Raw genomic sequence first — 12,880 nt, forward strand, 5'->3', positions numbered from 1 at the left:
AAATATAATGGAAACGTCTAATTCAGAGGAGAGAATTAATTGAAGGGCACACAAAGCCCTGAGTAAATGAGGAGCCATTTCCAAAAGAGAGATATGCTATTGTAGTTCCATGCTAATTTATTTACAGTTTTAACAAAGTCATCAAATTCCCAGTGGTATTGTTTTCACACTTCTTTGTGTAACTATAAAGTTCACTGAATGAATGAAGAGCTTAAGTAACCCAACACACTGAGAAAAGAATAGCTAAGAAGGACTTGCCCTAGTAAATATTAATTTTTTAGAGTTGGCAGTGATTTGAAAAGGGGCATTGGTGTGAGAATCGATAGAGTAGATCAATGGAAAAGATGAAAATATCTCAACATAGGTCCTAATGCAGATGTATTCATTTAGCAAATGTTTAAGGTAGCATCACAAATTAGGGCAGGAAAAATATTTTTCAAATGATGGGATTGAAACAATTAGTGTTGTAAAAGATCACATCAGCATATCATAGCAACAACTCCGGAGGAGGGAGAGGGCCCCATGAAGTGGCATCAAGGTAAGAACACAGGACTGCCACACTTGAATTCATGGCTGAACAGTTCACACCAGTAATTGCCTCAGATGTTGCCAGGAGTCCTGGCTCCTGGTCACTGACGCATTCTGCATTCCCATCACCCCCACCCTGTTTTGTGTATCACCTATACGGGCCTAGTCCAACACTCCACTTTTCCTCCCTCCAAAATTTTTCTCATCTTGTCCTCTTGATTTCCAGATCTGTGATCAGCAAAAACTCCCCTACACCTTCACATTCTCTAGGGTGTGGATCTACTAGAAGCCTGGCTATTAACAGAAGACACCTCTACACCTCTAACACTGCGGGTCTTCAATGAAAGCCATTTTTTGCTCACAGTCTCATATTTCAGGGTCTGGAGATGGAGTATTTTCATTGCCCATTCCACAGAATTCCCCCTGTTCTTGGTTAAAAACCACAGCCTTTAAAAGCTGTACCATTCTGCAGGGTATCAGCTCTCATCCCCATGTGCTAGGCATTCATCCACTGCAGAATCTAGCTCTTAGTTTTACTTTTCATCTTTGATTCTGTTACCGTTTTTGGTGATGTACCATCTTCATGGATGACTCATCCAACATATGGTCACTTGTTTTCTTGACCTCCTCTTAGCAGGTGAATTTTACTTTTCCTCTGCTTCAACCTCACACTCCTGGGTTCCCACCCTGGACCTTTTCTGCTTCTGAAATCTTAATCTTCTTTGTACAGTACTCTGACCACACCTCATCTTCTCAGCTCACTTACTTGGAATCCAGTCACTGTAATTCCTGATCATACTGAGAAGTATTTTCTCTCTATCCTTCAGCCCCTTTCATGACTTCTCTTCTTTCATTTTGCCATCCTGTTACCTACAGCCAACAGTTGAAAGTCACCAGAGAAAGTAGCACAGCTGAGCTGACAGATTTCACTTTAACTTAGTCACCTCCAAAGAGCAGCCAGATCTTTCTGGAAGTCCTGTTGGTGCGTTCCCTGGTAAGTTCATTTATCCTCTATTGGGGAAAATTTTTTTCATACCATTTCTTTCCTCCTCAAACCTCTGTCTTTGTCCCATCTTATCTACAATTCTAGCTATATTCTCTTCCCTCCTCTTCCCCATTTATTTTATTGGAAAGAGGAAAAACCAACCACTTGTGCTTTGGATTCCACCTCCCCTTGCCTTCTCAAGGTCTTTATTTTTTCATTTACATCTTTTCCTTTATCATCGATTTCCTCCTGGTTACTGAACCATATCTATTGGCATGTGAACATGTTGTGGTTTCTATCATTAAGAAAAAGTAAAACTTAAGCTTCTCTAGTGTCAGACACCCCTCTTTCCTCTGCACCCATTTACAGTGCAAATTCTCTACAGAAGGCTCTCCACTCACCAGCTCTGCTCCTCTCCTTCATCCACACTTCCACATACAAAAGAGGGTGGGATTTGTCCTCACTGCCTCATTGAAGTGGTTTTCAGAAACCCAAGTGAGCCCCATGCTGCCAAATTCAGTGGATTTCTCCATCTTTACTTTAGAGCATCATTTAAAATGTTCTACTCTCTTTTATTCCTGATTTTTCTTCTGTCTCACTGGCCATTCCTAATTAACTTCTTTGCCCCTGAAACTTCTCTCCTAACTCAGGGCTCAGTCTTTGACTTTCTTTTCTCCTCCATTTTCACTTTCTTCTTGTTCCCTCACATCCAGTCCCATGACTTTAACTGCTGATGGGGTTCAAGACATGATGTTCCAAAATATGGCACCTTGCATATTGAATGTTTTAAGCTGACAGAATTTGAGAAATGGCAGGTTCAGGAAGGACTTTTTGACTTTCCCCTGAAGCAGGTCTTTAGACCCTCATGTGAGAGGTGCCTTCCCTATACTCAGAGGAAAGTAACATCCTTAACTCTGAAGAAGGGAAGTTTGAAGAGGAATCTGAAGGAACAGGCTTTGCTAAGTTCCCCCCAGTTTACTACACTTAGCTCATACTCTGTCCTATCACAGTTCCCATGAGTTTCCACTCTTCATCAAACTGAGCATAAGGACACTTAGGTTTAACTGCTTTTTCTGGTCTTCTTTTCCTTATGCAGGCTCCTGTGTCACATAAAACTTCTGTCAAATGTATTCATATGCTTTTCTCTTGTTAATCTGTCTTTTGTTATAGAGACCCAACCAAGAACCTAGAAGCATAAAAGGAAAAAGATACTTTTTCCTCCCCTACAGTACTTTATGCTAATGACTCCCAAGTTCACACCTCCAGCTCTGACTACCCCTCTGAACACCCATCTAAGGTATTAAACTACTTATTGACAGGATTCTGATAAGACTCTCTGCCACAACATGACCAAATGGGACTTACAATCCTCCCTATACTCAATGCAGTCCTTCTCCTAAGTTTTTTTCTACCTAGTCCATCCTATCTCAGTAAGAAGCAAGCATGTACCCTTTTACTTGCATAGAAAACTTAACAGTTGTCCTACAGTTTTTCCTTTTTGTCAACTGTCCACTTCTGTCCATCACTGTCTCCTTGATGAATTAACCTAGCCCATCTCCCCTCATCCTTCTACATATCATGTCCACCCCAGAGTGAGAAGTTCAAAATTGTATACCATACCAGTCCATTATCCCTGTCAGAAACTTCTCAAGAGTTTGCCATAACCCTTGCAGTAAAATCAAAGCCCTTTATTATGACCTTCAAGACCCATGATGTAGCACTCTTCTTCCTCTCCCAAACTCTGAAAACCTTGGAAACTTTTGTATGCATCAGGGCCCCTGCACATGCTATGCCTTCTGTTCTCTCAGCCTTCTGCATGCCCCACTCATTCTTATCAAGCACCCCTTTTCCAGAGAAGGCTTCCTTCCAGGATCTTCCTATCCTAGTAAACTGTCAAACCCCACTCTCACCCCACCTCTGTGCTCTATTATATTTCTCCGGTATCGATTTGTTCTGATCACAATGTGAAATACTCTTCATTTCCTCTTCTGGGAATAAATACTATAGGAATAATCAGAGTTGTGGGAAAAGATTTATGTGCAGGGTTGCTTATGTCAGTGTTATTTTATAGTGACAAAAAATTAGAATCAACTTAAACATTTGGAGATAAGCATAAGGCTCAGTAAATTATAATACATCTTGAGGACAAGGCATTTGTACAAAGACATTAACATTGTGCTGTTCAAGAATGGTTGACTTACTGTTTTCAGTTTTTTGCAACCACAAAAAAAGGTACTCTGAACATCTATTTGTCATCTATCTATCTATCTATCATCTATCTATCTATCTATCTATCATTCATCTATCTACTTGCCTACCTACCTGTCCACCTATTGATATAAGGATATAATGACTGGTGTTTTTATTTTGTAGGTTGGATTCACAAGAATGGAATTATTGTACCAAATAGTAGAGTTTTCAAAATTTGAATGGACCTTGGCAGAACACCTTCTTAAAGTATTTTAACCATTCATACTGTCTGTTTCACCCTAGTGTTGTCAGCTGATTGTTTTTGATCTCTTTATTTTTTGCTAGTCATTTATTGTAGAAATGGAATCTTATTGTTTAATGTACAGTTCTGTGACTAAGAGTGAACTTCAAAAAAACATCTCCTAATATCTCTTATTAACTTTTTTTCTGCATTCAGTGGTAGGGTCAGGAGGAGGGGGAGAGAGACTTCCAAACTGGCCCAATGATAACCTCACTAACTGAGGTTATTTACTCATCATTATTTTCATAATAGCTAAAATCTGCATAACAATTTTCTGTTTATAAAATACTTTCATATACATCATCAAATTTAATACAAGGTACAAACCATGTGGAAAATAGTCTGTAAAGCACAGAAGTAGCTCATTATGCATAAATATAAAATGCCTTTTACTGCACTGAAGATTGTCAAAAGAGTATGTGCTTTTACTCCCCACTGCTGTTTTTAATTCTGATTTGGGGGGAGCCTGGGAGTTGTATACATCAATACCTGTGTTTGTGGTCCTGTTCTATCTATCTTCCAACTTTCAGCGCAGACTACCTTAAATGTATCATTCTTGATACCAAGTGCTATTTGGGGATGCATTTAAATTCTCTATGTGTGCCTCAAAGCTTGCAAAAAGTGGCAATTTCATGCCTACTTTAAGGCTCTGCTTTAAGATGTTGCCACTCTGGGGCTGTGTGGAGAAAGAAAGGGCAGCAGCCCAAACACACGGGACAGGCGAGCTTTATGCAACCAAGCTCTTGCTCACTATGGCACGGCCAACAACATCTCATGAAAAAAAAGACAGTGTGCCTGTCATTCCCACCAAATTACCAGGGCACAGTTTGGCATGCCAAGAGCCATCCACGAGGTCAAATTAAGAGAGGATCTCCTCTCTGGGTCTAGTGTGAAGAGAAAACGGCCTTCTGCAGACAAAACCTGCTTCTGAAAAGGCTCAGCGGGACACAACATCTGAAGGTATTTGCCACTCTCTTGATATTGAAAGTCAAATAACTCTCATTCAGGAGCAAAGCCCATCTTCTCTTTTTATGTCTTCAGTGCTTATTGACAAAAGCAAAGTTAGAATGGTAAAGAAGAATTGTTCTGCTGGGGCTTTTATGCAGAGAAGGCACGGGCTGTGCAGACAGGGCTCAGTGATCCACGCCTCTGGGGAGGGACGGTTGACACAGCAATAAAAAACAGACATTCAGAGAGGAAAGTGCATTGTACTTCTCACTTCCTCATGCTCTTTCTTGTGGGCACTCATAGGATGAGTGGAAATGTGGAAATGTCGCCATGATTTGGGGCCAAGACAATGTATGGTGGCTTCTCTTCCCCTTCCTGCCCCACCATCTCAGATCTTAAAATAGGGGACACTATATAAAGTATAGGAAAGGCAAGTGATCTCTAGGGCCACCATGTTTACCAAGTCCAGGAGGGGCTATTTACACAGGCTACAATGCCAACGACATCCTCTGGAATTGTGCAAATTACTGAGTGACCTTTTTTTTTTTTAGCATCATTTAATGTCAGTCAGAATTTTATTGATCATCCTCTTCTACTCCATAAGCATCCATCTTCTTTGGTAAGGATATGGAGAATTCCCCCAATCTCCCAGATAAGCCAACCCGCAGTGAAGGAGAGACGCTTCATTTCAAACCATTATACATTCAATTCAGGATTCATCAGCCATGAGAACTTAATTTAGGGAAATCAGATCTCCACAATCCTATCTTGGAATATAGAAAAGTGTGAAGGTATGTGTAACACTTTGGAGAATTTTGGAACACACAATGTTGGACTATGGTGTGCCACATAGAAATAGCTTACACTTTCATGCCTGCACATCTTATCCAGTGAAATTTATCTTCTCTGCTAAGTAAGTTGTTCACTGGCTTTAAATAACTACTGAATTAAAAACAAAAATCTATAGGTCACCCTGGGTTGAGGCAGTCATTTGCATTGAGACTACAGAGAGGGGCCATGCTAAGATGAACTAGTTATGAACTAAACTCACAGGATCTCCATTGGTAAAAAGGATGAGTCAACCCTATACTACCTCTTCCTTGCAAAGGGAAGGTGACTGGCTGGTTTGATTTTGTTTGTTTGTTTGTTTTGCACCATTAACTTTAATGCCTATTGATAATCTTGTGTCCCTGATTTCTTTTTTTTTATTTTTATTTTTTTGGCCTGATCTTTTAAAGGATGCTTTTAAGTTCCAATCACCAAAATGGATTACAAAATTACAGGCATTTTAACCAAGTGTGTCTTTGCCATTGATTATTCCATGTTTCCAGATTCATTTCTGATGCCTAAGGTTAATGCAATCTCAGTCAGATTATGTTGTGGGTTCTGCCCATCTGACTTGGGATCCTAGGTCACACATGGGGACTGTAGACAACTTAAAATCTTTGAGCCACATAATGGGACTTCACTCAAGGCGTTGCTTTTTGAGATTTTCTCATTCCACACAGGAACACCTACATAGTCCCTGGTTCACTGTAGGTGTTTAGTGGAGAACAGTTAAACCTAAACCTGCCTAACAACTAAGGAAGCAGGAGGAAACCAATATCTGGTGAGTGCAAAGAGCCTGGGGTCATGTACAATTAATTATTTCATAATCTTCTGTTTTTCTCAGTGCCCTTCAAACAATGCACCCACCCTCACTCTTCTAGTTGAAGTGATATCAAACCATTTTAGCTATTCCTTTTTTTTTTTCCTCAAGGCTGCCTTTCCATAAGTACTTATTAAATACCTACTATGTTCTAGGTGTTTAAGGCAGTTGAAGGTGAAAGAGAAGTTTTAGAGCTGGGTTAGAAATGGACTATGCCCTGAAGAATTCATATTAAATGGGTTAGATCTGAATAAAAATATCACACATGTTGATGGAGCCCATGCTGCTGATGGGATGGCAGAGAGTCTCATATTCCTTGGGCCACATCCTTCTAGGAGGAAGCCAATGTTATCTTATTTATCTTGACATTGCCAGCACCTAGTATGGAGGTCTGAAAATCCAAGGGGAGTAACTGATGGACTGAATAAGTTCCCCGCAGCCACTGCCAGGCTTTCCCACAGTGCTGCACTCACACATACTCAAAAATGTCTCATTTCAATCAGTGTGAAGAGCTGTTTGTTTCCATTCTGTTCTTTAAAGAGGTTCTTTTATAAATGAAAAGCACTACAAAGCAAAAATTACAATGCAACACATGCTAAAATGTGACTGAGATGGCAAAGATCTCAAACCCAACAACCGTAATTGAAAAGCAAGAGAGGTGGTTAAGAAAAATAATCAGGAGGCACAGAAGGGCCATCAGAGGGAGTTCTTAGAAAGCTTTCTGTGCCAGAGACCCTTCTAAGAAGCAATAGTCAGACCTACTTACCTACTCAGAAGGAAGCATGCTGATCTACACCCAACTCAAAACATGAGATGGATGTTTTCACAATGTAGTGAGAAATTCTTTTCTCTGGTCCAGTCTTTGATGGCATAGAAGGAACTTGCTGGCTGTTTGCTCTTATCCAGAGATGCTGCCAAGAAACACAATTGAACTTGAATTCCTATCCTGTGAGCATCAGCACCCCTGTGTCTTGTCTGTTGAGCAATGCCTGAGAGGGAAACCCTTGGAAATCATCAGGGCTGCCACTGTTGAGTGTTGAACTCATTACCCCTGAGTACCATTTGCCTTTCTCAGACAGGAGGAAGAAGAAATTTCTGTCCTGTAACTTTAAGTTCACTCAATACACCTCAAACACTGTGTTCTCCATCTCCTAATCAGCAAGTATTTGTTAACTTACTATCTGACCCCCATTGCATCAGACCCCAGAATCATATCATTATTTGAGCTGTCTTAATTTTGGAATGCCCCATATTTTTGTCATCTGAAACTTTATAAAAAACAATTATTGAATAATATTAGCCCAAGTACCAAGTACCCTTGGAAAGTGTTTTGCTGTTTATAGTGTGCTTTCATATACATGGTCTTACTTGAGTTTCAACACATTTTGAGGCAGGTGGGGAGGGAATATTATGCTTATTTTATTGCTAAAGAAACAGTGGCTCAGAGAAGTTATTTGATTCACTCAACCAGAATTCCATGTCTAATAGGAATGGAGTTGGGACATATCTGACAATAATTTCCATTCAAACAAACTCCATTACATGCCAAATCAGTCCTTGTCCTGTTGGGATTCCGAGCTGAAAGAATTAACCAAAGTGGGAAATATGAATCTTGAATAGAATGTTTTTCAATCATCAACACGTACCGTTAAATTTTAATTTGTTTCCTAACATCTCCCTATAAAAGTTACCCAGATATTTCCTGATCCTTATTTCCAAAAATACCCTACAGCAAACAGATGAGCCAACCAACACGATGCTCCATACTGTTAATTATGTTCTCCTGGGGAATATTAAGAACTAAGCTTGGATGAAGCATTGAAAAGTGGGGGCTGACCCCCTGTTCCTCCTTGGGGCTGGGGGCAGGTTAACACTCGCCTATGGCAGATGAAACAGGGCTCCCTGGCCCTCACAGAGCCTCCTAGCTACATTGGCCTTTGCTCTGTGAACCCTGCCCTCTTATTTACAATAGGACATTTCTAAAATAAAACCAACATTTGTGAAAGGTCAGCCGCCAAGAAGAGCAGAGAATATCAGTGAAAGTGACAGGAAGAAGATAAACAAACTGGAAAACATCTGTCTCAAATGTTTACCCAGGCAGCCCATTTTGGAAGAATGGCCTATGGGGCTAATTGCTAAGATGCTAGAAGGCGGTGTTCCTGCCCTCTCCTCCCTACCCCAGATGTTACGGGGACTTGTAGAGGCTGGATTACTTAGTGGCTGTTCCTATTTATGCTTCCGATTATTTGTATGTGCTGCTGTCTGGTGTTAACACATAGACTAGACTATGCTTGGAAAACATATTTAGCAGATGGTGAATTATAGTACTAATTCAAGGTGGTGAACTGGGGGTGGGGAAGGTGGGAGGAGAGGGCAGAAAAGGCATTGCTTTTTCTAACAACTCCTGGTGTGCTGCACAGCTATGTTTTTTAAAGGGCTGGGCATTACTGCACAATCACACAAGAACAGTGTATCTGGAAAGAACAGCGCCCAGACAGATGAGCTATCAAAGCCCAAAGCATGCTAGTTCCATGATCCTACCTCGGTCTCTTCCAATCTCTTTCTAACTGGTTTGAAGTACTCATTTTGTCCCATTGCAAGTGTCCTTGCCTTGGGGAGGGACACATCTGAAACCCCATCAACGTGGTACTGACAATACAAATCTCACAAACCTGAGCTAGGTTATCACTCAATTCATCAGTGACAGTTACAGAGAGCACAGGAACCAGCAATGCTTTAGGTGGCCGCTTATAGGAAGTATGTCAAGGGTGCCTGAGGGCCCAGAGACCCCTGAAGAGGATGTATGTGCTTACTGATCCCATCTTGAGCTCCAGGGGAGATTATGATTTACTTGGATATTATTAGGTGAATCTTATGGCACCATCTATCATAAGAGACAAACTTCCTCTAGATTTACCATAAGGTTCTGGACTTTGTCTTTGAAATCAATATCATGAGATATTAATGTTTCTATATAGGTCAGTGCCAAAGATTTGTGGTGCGGCACTACTAAAATTTATTAATTTATAATAGCAGTAAGGATAATTCCTGGAAATTTTTGCTCTTGCAAGAATAGCTGCAGGCCCTCCCCTCCTTAAAAATATGTGGCTTATTATAATAGTGATCTGCATATCCTGGGGGCTAAATCATTTTCCTTGAAATGAAGCAACTCTAACAATTAAATCTTGATAAAAAGTTGCCTATAACACTGGTAGGAATCCTTTCTCCTGTACCAAACTTATAAAAAAATTCTACTTAAAAACTGTTTGAATTGTGTAGATTTTGTGAAAGATCTTAATAATATTTTGTGCTGTTCCTCTTGGTTTTATTTAAAAAAATTTTTTTTTAATTTTCATGTATTTACATATACGTACATCTATAAATGAAAGTATAGTTATAAACATGCATGTATCATTTATAGATGTGATTTATATATATATATATGTATATATACACCTCTCTCTTTCACACCCACACCCACACCTACCCCTCCCACACACACCTATCCTCCCCACCCCCTCACACACACAGCCTTTCCTCTTATAAACTTTTCTTTTTTCTGTCAATTTTTTCTCCTATACTAACAACCTTGAGGATGTCTTAGGATTGATTTCTTTTTGTGTCCCTATTGCCAATACACCACTATTTTGTCAAGCATGTGTGTTATCATGAAGGAAGTACAGCAACGAGTTAAAGAACATTTCGTTTGGGGTCCAGCTAACCTGGTTCAAATCCTGGTTCTGCTTTTATAGGCTCCATGAATTTAGATAAATCATCTGACTTTCCTGAGTCTCTCTTGGCTCAGTCTCTGAATTGGTATGATAATACCTACTGTATAGATTTTTGCATCTGTGTTTATGTGCAAGATGCTGCAGAGAAGAGCACCTGAAGCTCAATAATAATAGCTATTGTAATTACCACTATAATTATAACTATAATTGATAAATCACATTAACTTTTTCTATTTATACTATCAATAATAATTATTGCTATCAGGAAGACAGGATAGCATAGTGGAGAGTACATGGATCTCTGGTTTGGAAACCTAGATTTTTTTCACTTTTGGAAATGTTCTTATTTCTAAATGAGGAAATGGGTATAATAGCGCTCGAAAATCTCAAGTTCTTGTTCTTGCCCTTCATCTTCACAGTGTTGGGGTGAAGATAACTTTAGTTAAGGAAATAATATAGGTAAATGTTCTTTATGAATTGTAACATGATCTCCAAATATTGGTTATCATTCTTGCTGCATCTCATTATCCTTGACATATAAGATAGGGTGGGTTTACTTTGGATCCCACCCAATAAGTTTTCAAATTTTATACACGCATTTAGATGTAGTACTCAAAGATCCTTCCAATATGGTCCAAGATAATTTTATGGTCATGGTCCCTCAGAGCAATGTTAGGATAAAATTTCAGTCTATAAAATAGTGTTAAAGTCCATAGCAATTAATACTTTCTGTTGACAGGATGAGTTTTAAAAAAAAAGCCACGTACATCAACATATGCCAGAGGTAACATCTTTAACAGGTTTTTTTTTTTTTTTTTGCAGAGGGTGGGGGGAGGGGCTTCGTTTTTGTGCAGTTTTCAAGGGACTCATGCAATTCAGGCTCTACCTCTCACCAACTGATGAGCCAAAGCAAACTGCATTAGCTTCAAAGCCCTCATTTCTTCCACTTAAGATAGTAGGGCTGGTGAGGGCTGTATTAAGTGATCATTTTTCTAAGATCTCTTATAGCTCTAAAACTGAATCATCTCCTGGAGAAAGAGATGAGTACTTATGTATATGGGATTGTATGTATGTGACATTTTTACATATTAAGTAGCTAGAAGGAAGCCTCTCATTTTGAGAGAGGAATTGAAAAAATATGATATACATTTGAAAAATTAAAATTAAGGTTAGATAATGCCAATTTTCCGAGCTTAAAAAAAAAACCCTTTGGCTAACACTACCATAACCAGATCCGATTCTTAAAATGCACAGACTCTGCTTTAAATCATGGTTCTCTTAATTAGGGTCATCGCTACAATGAAGGCTGATTTGGGTGTTCGTCTAATAAGAAAATGCCAGTTACGGTATATTATCAACCCCGATTTGCCAGGCATTGAATTTCCTGATATGGTCTGCTGGGAACCTTAAATGAACAAGAGCAATTATAAACCTAAAGTCTGCAGCCATTTGTTGGCATTATCTCAGGATAATTTCCCTGAAACAGTCATGATGAAATGCAAAGGTAGATAATTTAAAAATCCATTTAAAATAGTTGTGGTATAATTTAAGCTAAAGTCTTTCTCTATAGTGGACATTACAGCAAGACAGTGCATTTTGAAATGGATCCCTTACAAATGATCTTTTCTTAGCCGTCATTGCCATCAGAAGCACTTTAAACATGTTTAAATAATTTTCTTCACTGGGGCATGAGTAAAACAAAAAACATTGGTATTATTTGGTTTTTGTTTAAATGAAGAAAGGCATAAAAGCTCATCTTAACAGAAATCTGCCAATGGCTCATAATCACCCAAAAGAAAGAAAAAACTATGAAAAATTCAACAATTAAGAACACAACTACATTTTTCTCTCTTGGCTTTTGCACACTGTAAAACCCCACGTTCTTTAGGTAACTTGAGTAGCAAATTAAAATGTGAAGACATGGTTATTTTGTGGACATATAGGTATGATAACTGTGCAGAGGTAAAACTGATTTTACTTTTCATTTAATTTTCTTTCTATCAAATAACTTCTCCTCTGTCATATATGTCCCATGACAAATGGAAACATAATGAAAAAAAGTGTGCCTTACAATTAACTACTAAGTTAAACACATATCAGAATTATGACACCACATTCATGGGTGTTTCTTTCCATCTCTCTATCTCTATCCTTCTCTCTTTAATTTCTCCTCTTAACGTTCTCAAGCAGAGACTGAATATCAAGATTAAGGTTCAGTACTAGCCCAATTTTATCGTTGATCTCTCAAACCAGAAAATATGGGTTTATAGTGGAAGTCCTGACACAGGCTGGGCGCCAATAAACTACAAGATTGACCAATAAACTACAGAAAGAGCCTATTACGAAGAACCATTACTACTCAGAGAACAGAGCAAAATTTATTTTGTTATGAATCTTGCTAGAGATCTCTAACATAACACAGGCGATTTTAACCTGGCTTCGTGTTGAAGGGAAGCTTATTGCAGAGGAAAGCCCTGGACTCCTAGAGAGGGGGAGCTCTTCCTGTAATATCTCATGTGTGTCACATCAAAGTGGGAATGGACTCATCT

The sequence above is a fragment of the Balaenoptera borealis genome, assembly GCF_965194805.1.
Source record: "Balaenoptera borealis genome assembly, chromosome: 3".
Lineage (NCBI taxonomy): Eukaryota > Metazoa > Chordata > Mammalia > Artiodactyla > Balaenopteridae > Balaenoptera > Balaenoptera borealis.